Source organism: Rhinopithecus bieti, unplaced genomic scaffold (genome assembly GCF_001698545.2).
Source record: "Rhinopithecus bieti isolate Rb0 unplaced genomic scaffold, ASM169854v2 scaffold_12732, whole genome shotgun sequence".
Lineage (NCBI taxonomy): Eukaryota > Metazoa > Chordata > Mammalia > Primates > Cercopithecidae > Rhinopithecus > Rhinopithecus bieti.
In genome coordinates, this window is record NW_016807308.1 from 90,746 (window position 1) to 103,241 (window position 12,496).

A 12,496-nucleotide genomic window follows, 5' to 3' on the forward strand; every position below is an offset into this window, starting at 1 on the left:
GCTCATCTTTTATATTTAGAACTCTGTACCTCTTCATTAAATTGTACATTTTAAAAATATGAAAACGTCAGAGAGAATAATAAATCTTTACATCCAAACCTAATGATGCTGCTGCTGCATATGGAGAAATACACATGATCTTTTCTCTGGGAAGAATGGCCTATTGCAAACCACCACTCTCTTCTATTTGCACATGAAGGTGGAAACCACAGTGGCCTTAAGAGCATTTTTCCTTAAGACATGCTCACATGATATCTAGGAGGCCAATAGCAAGAACGTGAAAACTTAGTCTCTGCTAGGACATAAATACATCAAAAGATTTGGTATTTTTTAGTTTTGATGAAACCATACTGTTATCATCAATTTAAAATAGTTTTCTATTTGGCAGATTTTATCATTTAGGCTTTAATTAAATTTTGAGAAAAAACACTTTCCTAAAACAAAATTGAGATTTTTTAAAAAATATAAAACATACGCAGAAGCATGTTGCACCAGGACTCCATATCAGGAGTTACACTCCTAGAGGCAGGACTCTCTAGAGTGAGTCCTAGAGATTGTATACATAGCAAAGCTACACCCTTATTCTGTTGGATGGCTCATAAGGGTTGATTGGGTTATATCATTCTACACTAATTTTCACTATTTCTCTTAACAATCATCCTTTATAATCATTCTTTATATCCAAAGAGTATATATCCTGTACTATTTGCTCTGATTTTGACAGGGAAAGGTCCTTCATAAGAATTTTGTTCTTCCATGAGAAGAAAGCATTTTAATGTCTCTAGCTCATTTTTCCCTCAAATATCCCAAATACAGTAAAGCCATCTAAATTCCCTAACCCCATATCAAAAACAGTACACTGAAAAACTCAAAGACTTTAACAGCGACAAGGCTGCCATTCATGTGTTCCTTCAGGAAGTGTCAGACGCTGTTATGAAAGTGATAAGACACTGCCCCAATTCTCACAGTGTGAGACAGTGAGCAGACTCAACAGAATGCACACGATGAGAGTGCCAGAAAAGCGACGTCCTCAGGGCGGGAGCAGGAGACGCGGCAACGTAGTCTGCGAGAATGCGGGAAGGCGGCAGGGAAGCGCCCAGTAGGCAGGGCCGCGACAAAGAAGGGAGGAAACTCATCCCGGGCAGGCGTCAGCGTGGCTGGGAGAGCGCAGCGCGCGCGGACAGAACGGGGGCAGGCGACAGGAAAAGGTGTGAACGCGCGGCTGAAAGCGACTGGGACCTGGGTGATCCGCGCGCAGAGAGCAGAGCTTAGTCCTGCGGGAGCCGCAAGCAGGACAAGGGCGTGGGTGGGAAGACTGGAAGGTCAGCTGGTAGATGGGGGACACTGAGGGCAGACAGAGCAACCGGAAGCTTGCTGCAATCGACAAGAGAAACTAGGAGGCTAAAGAGTCAGTGGCTTTGAAAAAGTCAAAATACTTCCGAGGTAAAACAAAACATTTAATAACCCGCCGAGGAAAAAGTGGAGGCTGGCACACATGTCACTAACCATAACGTGGAGGTCTTTAAAGTAAATCATGATAGTTTTTGTTGTTGTTGCTTGAGACAGGGTCTCGCTCTGTCGCCCAGGCTGGAGTGCAGTGGAACGATCTCGGCTCACTGCAACCTCAGCCTCCCGGGTTCAAGCGATTCTCCCACCTCAACCTCCCGAACGAGGTCTTAATACGTTGCTCAAGCTGGTCTCGAACTCCTGGGCTCAAAGGATCCGTCAGCCTCGGCCTCCCGAAGTGCTGGGATTACCGGCGTGAGAGACCGCGCACCTGGTCCAAATTTAATTTTGTGATGTGGGGTTAAGACAGGGGAAAGCCCCTAGGCTCGGGGATTCAGGGGGGAAAGCTCTCCCTCCGGCATCTAAAAAATGCCCACCAGAAAGGAGGAAAGGTGGGCTTCTAAGTTACCTACTCTTCACCCCACGGGCTGCATTTCACGTGGGCAGCGCCGCCAGGTGAACACTCAATCCACCGCAAACACGAACACTCTTTTCAATATCAGATTACCATAAAGATAGAGGAACACATCCTGAGCAAAATCCTTCCTGTCCAGTCACCTTAAAGCCTCTTTCACTGTCCTCCGCGACGCAGTCTGTAAAACTGCCAAAGGAGGGCTGAGGCCAAAGTCCACGCGCTGCGCAGGCGCACCATCCGCAGCGTGGGCGAAAGGCGGGGCAGGAAGGACGTTTCCCAGAAAGCCCCTCCATCGCAGCTGCCCTTCCTCCCGCTCACAGGCCGCGTGACGTGACTCCACCCACCACGCTTCTCGGTCGCAAACAGCAGTTTGCCAGCGCCCCCCTGCGGCCCGGCTGGGCACTGCGAACATGCACTCAGGGCCAGAGCGAGAGTAGGCCGAACGCGGCGAGTCCGGCAGCCGCCGTCGTCACCTTAGCGCGCCGACAGTGAGCCAAGCGAGCGAGGGAAGGGAGGAGGAGGGAGACGCGCGGGGAGGGGAGAGGAGGGGAGGGAGGAGGCTAGACAAGGCGGGGGAAGGGGGAGTAGCGGTGGCGCAAGTCGCGCGGAGCGGCGCAACCTGGGTCGCTCCCTGCTTCGCCGCCGCCTGTGGACCGAGCCAGCGGAGTCAGTGTCCCAGAGACCCTGTAACACCACAAAGCGGACGAAGGAGTCCATGTTGGGGAACTTGTTGGCGGAGTGACTGTGACCTGGGAACCTGCTGTGGGGCCGCGGCCGGACCGAGCGCCTCGACCTCGGCCTGAGGTAAACATTGGTCGACCTGCGGGGTGGATGGGCTTGGGCAGCTGTCTGGGCTAGACGAGGGTTAGCGGCCGGCGCAGAGCGCTGGAGCGGGCCTAGGGCGACGCCAGGGCTGACAAAGTTTCAGAATCTCGCGCGGCCCGTGCGACGTCGTGCGCTGGGAGGAAAGTTAGAGCTGCCTCTCGAGATGGGGGAGGCTGCGGCCGGGAGGGCCGCTTTCCCTCCCGCTGCCCCGCGAAGGAGGCCCGGCCCTGGGCCGCCGCCGCCTCTCTGTCGCACTCCGTCCCATTTCCTCCTTGTGGCCTACGCGCCTCCCGCCGCCTTAGCCGGCGAAGCCAGTCCCCGCCCGGGTGCAGGGTCCCACAGGGGGACAAGGGGCTCCACGCCAGAACCGCCGCAGACGCCCTCCTCCCTGCGGTGGAAACGTGTCCTGCTGAGCTTCCGGGCGCTCCCGACCGCGGTGTCGGCTTTTCTTGGGAGACTTTGGTCGCGAGCGTCCAAGCCCGCTAGTGAAACCAAACTTTACTACGCCGTGACCTGTCGAGTGCGCGAATGGGGAAGAGCCGGCGCTTCTAAGCATCAGCGTTTTTCACTCCGTGATCTGAACTTCAAACTACTCACCCACCCCCAATGTTTTAAATTCGCTACCTGGGCTGACGACTACGGGGCCGGGAGATATAAATTTAGCCTAATCGGTTGCTCCTCCGCAGACTTAGGAATTTTGAACCATTAAAAAGATTTCTTACAGATGGCTGGCGGTCTTGCCACCAACACGTATTTTGGAGTATTGTTTCAAAAGTAAACGCTCGATTTAGAATACTTGATTTAGACATTCACAGATTCAAATGTTGAATTTTGAAATACCTTCAATATATTTCCGTATTATATTACATACAGTGTCTACCAGCTGACTGTTGTTCATTCATTTTGGGCTACATTTTGGCTAACATGCTACCACTGACCTAAGAGAAAGAGACTTAAGCAAAACTGCTGAAAAATGTTTTTAATGCTTTGTGTAGTAGATGCTGATGTTACATTTTCTCCGCTTTGGGAATTGCCCCCGAAATTTGGGAATAGCATATTAATAAATGCAGTATTTTTTCGTTTTAGAAAGAAAAATTAATTTCTACATATCACTACCTACCTCAGCAGCAGAATATCAGGGCAGTACATTTTAAAATAACGGTTTTTATATTTTATTAGTAATTGTATTAAAATTTTGACATGTAATCAAGTCTATTTCTAAACAACTACTTTCTCTTTCCTGTTTCTTTGGCAGTTGGCTTGATCATCTCACTATTTTGGTCAAAAGATGCAAGGAGAAAGTTTATGGGCCTTTTGTTTTTGTTGTTTTAACTCAGTGGGCAAGAGAAATGAAATCTTGAAACTGTCTTTGGATTTCTTGTGTTCTATATTATCCTATTGGATAATCTGAATTTACATTTTTTATGCAATATGAGTTTTTTAAAAATAGTAGTTCTTAGGGTAGCTGCATTTTAGCTGTATTTTTTGGTGCTTGCAAATATTTTAACAGTCATTCAGTTTTTCACATTCAGATAGTGAACTTTTTGCCTGAGAGTTTGAGTACATTTTAAGATTTCATTGGGGTAAAATTTGAATGTTTGCTTACTGTAAGTATACTCATGCTTTAAAGACATTCTTCAGTATAAAGGGGAAGAAAACTGTAGAAGAAAATTTAAAGTTTCTAAATATGTTGCCTGAAAACATGTCATGGAGGAAATATTACGGAGAATTTTTTTACTTTTTCTGTTAATACCTTCATGTGGTAATGGGGCCAGTGTGTTAAGATCAAAACTTTTCAGGAGTTACTTAGCTCCCTATCGTCGTTTGGCACCAGCTAGGGCTTAGACAGTTTTCTTGAAAACCTGTGCTTTTATTCACAGAGATAGGATGAATCAGTGCAGTTACATGATACTGTTGATTCATCATCAATAACATCTTTTAGTAATCAGAAAGTGCAGTATTATACTACCCATCAACTTAATACTGAACTTTTAAAGTGTATCAGAGATAGTCGTAGCATCTTAAAGAGATAGCAGGCATAAAAGTAATAAAAAGAAAGTCAACTGGAGATTAATTTTCATTGTAGCTTCCCTTTAGCAAACCCTGCTATCACCTGCTTTTGTCTTTTAATGATGTAAATTGTACCTTGACAAGGTTTACCTTGCCCAGTGAAATAAAATCCAGATTTTTAATTATAGTCTGTCCCCCAAAATAAATTAGTAGCCTTGCACCTTGTCTTGCTTCTGAGCAGTAATACTGTTAGTAATACTATTACTCAGCAGTAATACTGAGTAGAGCCCAGAGTTAAAATATCCTGTATCATTCTCTTGCTATTCCCAAAACTCATCTTTGCATTGTATTTTTTTAAGTTGTATCTGTGAACTTAATGTACGTAGACACATAAAATTCAATACAAAGCATAAAACACAACCACTATTTTGCTTTCAGAAATATCTTCCTAAAAAGTCACTGTGATCTTTGCTGATCTACAGTCTTTAACTCTCCATAGCCAGAGTGATCCTGATAAAATGTCAGGTCAGGTAACTTCTATTCTCAGATGACTTCCCTCCTCAGTCATAGTAAATTCCATGCTCCTATGGTCTACAAGACTCTATGATTTGAGTCTCTTCTTCCTCTCTGACTTCATCTGCTCACTGTTTCTCCAATCTCCTTTCCCCTGTGCTGTTGTGGTCTTTTCTAACTACTATGTATAAAACAACAGCCTTCCCCCCGATATTTCGTATCTGTTTTTATACCAGATTTTTCTCCATAGCATTTATCATTTTGCAACATGCTTTGTAATCTACTAACTGAGGTTTATTGTTTATTTTCTTCACTCTAATTTAGCTTCTGTGAGGTCAGCATTTGTCAGTATTGGTCACTGTTTTGTCCCTAAACACCTGAACAATGCCTTACATGTAAGTTAATGAATTAACATGCTTTCAGCTATAAACATTACGAATAGTGATTGTGGTTTGAAAGTTTAGACTAAGCAAGTCTCTGTGGCATAAACTGCCCAGTTAGTTATATCCATGCACGTGAGCCATGTTCATTTCGGGGGTCCTTGTTTTTTGTTGTTGTTTGTTTTGTTTTTGCTTTCAGATAGCATCTCGCTCTGTCTCCCAGACTGGAGTGCAGTGGTGTGATCACAGGTCTCACTATGGTGCCCAGGCTGGTCTCAAATTCCTGGGCTTAAGTAATCCTCCCACCTTGGCCTCGCAAAGTGCTGGGATTACAGGAATGAACCCCCACAAGTAGCCTAAGCGGTGTGTGTTTTTAGAGGAGTGTGACAGTATGTGACCTTGAAACTATCATTTGTCTTAATATAGAAGGAGCTAAGAATGCCTCAGCTAAGAGTAGAGCAGTGTAATAGTTTGTTTTCACGCTGCTGATACACCTGAGACTGGGAAGAAAAATAGGTTTAATTGGACTTACAGTTCCACATAGCTAGGGAGGCCTCAGAATCATGGTGGGAGGAGAAAGGCACTTCTTACATAGTGGTGGCAAGAGAAAAAGAGGAAAATGCAAAAGCAGAAACCCCTGTTAAAACGATCAGATCTTGTGAGACTACCATGAGAACAGTATGGGGGTAACTGCCCCGTAATTCAAATTATTTCCCAACAGGTTGCTCCCACAACACGTGGGAATTATGGGAATACAATTCAAGATGAGATTTGGGTGGGGACACAGCCAAACCATATCAAGCAGTATGACTATCTTATTGTTAAAAATGTTGTCATTTAGAAGCCATATTAATTTCTTAACGTTCCAGAAGGCAGAAGTAGGATTGTGGTGATATGTATTGAAAGGGAGGAGAGAGGCAGCAAGAGGAGATCTGGGAGAATTAGTTAGCAGTCTTTTCTAGTAGTCTGGGAGAGATGAGGATAACTTGAATTAGGATGATAATTGTGGAGATGGGCTCAGTGGATGGGATTTGAGACCAGCAGGCCTCAGTTAGTAGATTGAAAGTGAGGGAGAAAGAAATTTGAAAAACGACTTCTGGGTTACATTCCTAGGTTGTGCATATCGCATAGTGTGCACTATAATAACTTGATTGAGGTAATATCATCCAAGCTTCTTCACTGTAAAGTTACTTTTGTCCCATTGGTAATTAACATGCATTTTTGTGGAAAAGTATTTTGAGACTGTAAAAATACCCCATTCCTTGTTAAACTTGCTATTTATTTATTCCGAGATTGTCTTAGCTTTGGCTATTGAAAGCCCTTCAAGATAGTTTCTGTTTTCTTTTGACTTGTTCCTCATACTTCCTTTTTTGTTTTTTTGAGGTGGAGTCTTGCTTTGTTGCCCAGGCTGGAGTGCAATGTGGTGATCTTGGCTCACCACAAACTCTGCCTCCCAGGTTCGAGTGATTCTTGTGCCTCAGCCTCCCAAGTAGCTGGGATTACAGGCGTGGGCCCCTACACCTGGCTAAATTTTGTATTTTTAGTAGAGATGGGATTTTGCCATGTTGGCCAGGCTGACCTTGAACTCCTGACCTCAAGTGATCTGCCTGCCTTGGCCTCCCAAAGTGCTGGGATTACAGGTGTGAGCCACCACACCCAGCCATTTCCTTCCTTTTGGGCATAAGAAAATGAAGCTCACCTTGTACTTTCCCTGCCCCAGCACTGGAATCAACCATTCCTCCAAAGAGTGGTTGCTTTTAGTGGAAAAAGGTATTTAGCAAACAAGATTTGGATGCTCTAATTATTTCGATGTCTATGTGTAGAAAACCATGAATTGGTACCAATTTCTCCAATTTCAGTCCATGAGATTTGTTCTCTTTTTTTCCATTACCAAATTTATAACTCCCTTCTCACGAGGAGAACTCTGACTCATTGTCATTACTTACTAAATTTGATAAATGCCCTGCATATGGCCAGTTTCCCATTGCCTTAACTTTTTTCTCTACTTAGGCTCTGACATCCTGTCCTGGGATGCACCACTTACTCCATACTTCTTAGATACCCCATACTGAAGATTTTACCATTCTGTTTGAGCTCTAGTACCTTAATCTGGGTTCCCTCACTATTCCTAACATGGGCATTTTGCTCACTAACTTGGTCTCCAATGCCTCCAGCCAGAATAGCAGCATACAGACGTGTTCTTTTAAAATTTATACTTACTCCTTTTTGTAAAAGATTATTATACCAACACTTTTAGTGAAAATTAAAAGTGTTCTCAGTCTTTAAATTCAAACCCTCTAGAGTACATTTAAACCCTCTTGAGACTCACATCTCTGTTAGGGATAAGACTAAACTTCTTTTTTTATCCTTTCTTTTACCCTAGACTTCTCAGATGTACTTTTAGGGTTGTCTTTTTATTGTAATTTTGACAATAAGGTAAAAATTAGTTCAGTCTTTTGTGTGTGTGCGTTTGTGTGTTTGTGTGTGTGTATAGGTTTAGGAGTCAGTCAGACCTGGTTTTGAACTCTGGTTGTCCTAGATGACTGTCACCTTTTATAGGTGATCTAATCAGTATCTCAGTTTCCTCACCTAATTTTTTAATAACATTTATCTAAGTCCAGTGGTAATAGCAACTAACTCTGTCTCTTGTTCATATTCTTAAGTTAGCTCTGTTTAATGTACGATTTTTAAGCCTTTTTAATGCGGTGTTCTGTTGTTCAGTATTGACGGTGTTTTAAGTTTTTAAATATACCGTGTTCTGGTATTTTGCGGATTAAACGTGGAAAGGCATGCCAGAATGTGTAGTTCATTACCTAGTATGTTGTAGGCATTCACTCTACCCATAGTTCTGAACTCCAGGTTTGTTGATGTCTATGTGTCTATTAGGTCTGTGCCCTAGGGGAGCTTAGCTCTAATCGGGCCTTCTTTATTGATATGTAGTCTTCTTTCCATTTTCTCCTGACTGGTTTCCCCTATTGTCCATCTCCCCACTGCCACCACCTTTCTGCTACTGCATTAAGCTCAAAGTCCCCAATTTAAACATCTTATAAACAACTTTAAAAACAGATAAATGGGATAAATTGAAGTCCACCTAAGAAAACACAATTTAAGTCCTAATTTAGACTGAAGAACATTAACTTTTTGCACTTTATTATTTTTATTTTTCTTCACTTGCCTCAGTCGTTAGTTACTCCCCCACTGGTACATTTAAAAAATGTCTTAGGAACTCTTTGACTATTTCTTGTATTTGGCACTTAGCATATGCTCTCTTGTTCATCTTCTGTATCCTATGTCTCCAAGTCTACTCTTTGTACCTGAAGGGATACAGTATCTTAATCTGTCTTTTTATTCCAATACCAGGCTTAGTATCCTGACCACAGTAGTTATTTAGCAGCTTAAAGCAAACCAAAACAGAAATACAAACATGAAAGAGAGCGGCCAAAACAACACTGTTTTAAAAATTCTCTGGGATCAATCAAACAGTTTACAAATAATAGGTCTTGTTTGTTTTTTTTGTTTTGAGACACAGTCTCATTTTGTCACCCAGGCTGGAGTGCAGTGGCACAATCTCGGTTCACTGTAACATCTGCTTCCCAAGTTCAAGCAATTCTGCCTCAGTGTCCTGAGTAGCTGGGATTACAGGCATGCACCACTACACCCAGCTAATTTTTGTATTTTTAGTAGAGACAGGGTGTCGCCGTGTTGGTCAGGCTGATCTCGAACTCCTGACCTCTGCCCTCCTCAGCCTCCTGAATTGCTGGGATTACAGTCATGAGCCACCGCACCCAGCCCTGATAGGTGATTTTTTTTTTTTAAATGTAAATATACTTATAGCACTATTTTGTATGCCTAGATGGCTTGTCAAGAAGAATGTTTCGGTAAACTGTTATAATGGGGAATAAATATTAATGACTCAAAAAATTTATAAGCTATCATTCACCTGAAAACCTCATCATAGAAAACCCATCAGATAGGACAGTTTTAATGTAATAGGTAATATTTCTTTAGGAACTGTTGTGCGTGTCCAGTTACTTAATGCATCAACATGAGTAATGTGAGGGAGATGCATGAAATGAAATAGCTTCATTGTTTCAAAACTGCCACAGAACTAGATATAATTAAAACTGAATGGAGGGTAAACAAATCCAATTAGACTCTTTAAATAGGTTTAAAATATAGTTCATATTAATATAGCCATTCCAACTGTCTTTTATTATTGTTTGTATTGTTTGGCATATCTTGGTCTATATGTTTAACCTATCTTTATTTTTAAAGAGTTTCTTGTAGACAGGCATATAATTCAGTCTTTCTTTAAAATCCAGTTTGATAATCTCTTTTAATTGGTGTGCACGATTATTTACATTATTTACATTTAATATAATTATTACTGTTTGCTCCTCTATTTTCTTCCTTTTTTGGGAGGTGTGGGGAGAGACAAGGTCTCACTCTGTTCCCTGGCTAGAATGCTATGGGATGGCTGTAGTTCCCTGCAACCTTAATCTCCTGGGCTCAAGTAATTCTCCTGCTTCAGCCTCCAGAGTACCTCGTACTACAGGTGCGTGCCGCCACACTCGGCTAATTTTTAAAATTTTTTGTAGAGATAGGTGTCTCATTGTGTTACACAGGCTGGTCTTAAACTGAGCCTCAAGCAACCCTGCTTCAGCCTCCCAAAGTGTCTGTCCTTTTTTAGATTATATGAATATATTTTGATATTTTATTTAAATGTATCCCTTGGTTTTTTAACTCTTATCTCTTCGTATTATTTTTTAGTGGTTGCATTAGAGCTTCATGGTCCAATTGAGTAGCCAGTAACTAAATATGTGACTCTTGCACTCGAAATGTGGTTAATTTGAATTGAGATGTACTCTAAGTATAAAATACACACTGGATTTTACAAAAAGAATGTAAAATAGCTCATTAAACAATTATTAAATTGATTACATCTTTAATAATTTTTAAATTTATTACATGTTGAAATGATAATATTTTGAACATATTCGGATCTACCATTCAATCCAGGAGTTCCACTACTCAGTACCTATAGGAAAAGAAGTCATTGTTTGAAAAACACACATGCACACACGTTTATAGTAGCATAGTTCGCAATTGCAAAGATACGGAACCAACCTTAAGTGCCCATCAACTAAGTGGGTAAAGAGAACGTAGTACATATACACCGTGGGATAATACTCAGGCATAATGTCTTTTGCAGCAACTTAGATGGAGCTGGAGGCCATTATTCTAGGTGAAATATCTCAGGAATGGAAAACCAGATATTGTATGTTCTCACTTATAAGTGGGAACTAAGCTATGAAGATGCAAAGGCATAAGAATGACATAACGGACTTTGGGCTGGGCGCTGTGGCTTATGCCTGTAATACCAGCACTTTGGGAGGCCGAGGTGGGCGGATCACTTGAGGCCAGGAGTTTGAGACCAGCCTGGCCAACGTGGTGAAACCCTGTCTCTACTAAAAATACAACAATCAGCCAGGTGTGGTGGTGCGCACCTGTAATCCCAGCTACTCCAGAGGCTGAGGCATGAGAATTGCTTGAGCCTGGGAGGTGGAGATTGCAGTGAGCCGAGATCGCACCACTGCACTCCAGCCTGGGCAACAGGGCAAAACTCGGTCTCAAAAATAAGTAAGTAGAAAGATACAGTGGACTTTGGGGACTCAGGGTGAAGGTTGGCAGGGAGTGAGGGATAAAAGACTACATACTGGGTACAGTGTAATGTTGCTCAGGTGACAACTGCACCAGAATCCTAGAAATCACCACTAACGAACTCATTAATGTAACCAAGAACCACCTGTACCTCAAAAACTTATTGACATAAAAATAAATTTTAAAAAAGATTTTTTTCTTCATGTTTGCTTTGTTGCAGTTGATTATGATTTATTTGTTTGTTTATTTTGAGATGGAGTTTCGCTCTTTTGCCCAGGCTGGAGTGCGGTGGCACGATCTCAGCTCACTGCAACCTCCGCCCCCACGGGTTCAAGTGATTCTTCTGCCTCAGCCTCTTGAGTAGCTGGGATTATATGTGCCTACCACCGTGCTCAACTAATTTTTGTATTTTTAGTAGAGATGGGGTTTCACCATGTTGGCCAGTCTGGTCTTGAACTCCTGATCTCAGGCAGTCCACCTGCCTCGGCTCCCCAAAGTGCTAGTATTACAGGCATGAGCCACTGTGCCTGGCCTTTGATTATAATTTGTAAGCATGTTTTTCTATTGCATTTATCCTATTTGGTGTTCTCTGAGCTTGGTGAATTTCTAAATTTGTGCCCTTCTTCAAGTTTAGGAGGCTTATGAACCTTATTTCTTCCAGTATTTTTTTCTGTACCAATTTCTTTCTCTTTCTGGTACTCAAGTGACAAAACTTTTGATGTTGTCCAGAGGACCCTGAGAGTCTTTATTTTTTTCTTCTTTTATTTCTCTGTTCTTCAGATTAGATCATTTCTGTTGATTTGGCTTCATGTTCACTGACTTCTTTGCATTTCTATTCTGTTATTGTACCCTTTTTTTAGACATCATATTTCTTACCTCTAAAATTTTAATTTTTTATACCTACTATTTCACTGCTGAGAATTCTGTCTTTTCTTTTTTTGAAAGTGTTTATTTTTTTCTCCATGGAGCATAGTTATAATAGGTAAAGTCCTCAGTAATTCCAATATTTGAGTTATCTTGGCATTGGCAGTTATAGATTGTCTGTTCCCTTGAGAATTGGTCACATTTTCTGGTGCTTGGAATGTCAAGTAAGTTGGAACTGTATCCTGGACAATATTATGTTATATCGACTCTAGGCCCTGTAAATAGTCTTCTAGAGATGTTTTGTTTTAACAAATAGCCCATT

At 42.2% G+C, this 12,496-nt stretch overlaps 1 protein-coding gene across 2 annotated transcripts in view; it reads left to right on the forward strand.

Annotated features, from left to right (window-relative positions):
* The first annotated feature begins 2,394 nt into the window (after positions 1-2,394).
* Positions 2,395-12,496, forward strand: part of SCAF11 (SR-related CTD associated factor 11) — a 76,247-nt gene continuing 66,145 nt past the window's right edge. For both annotated transcript variants that reach the window (XM_017881132.1, XM_017881133.1), the window contains exon 1: positions 2,395-2,725. The gene's annotated coding sequence lies outside the window, so the exon portion shown is untranslated. The remainder of the gene's footprint in view (positions 2,726-12,496) is intronic.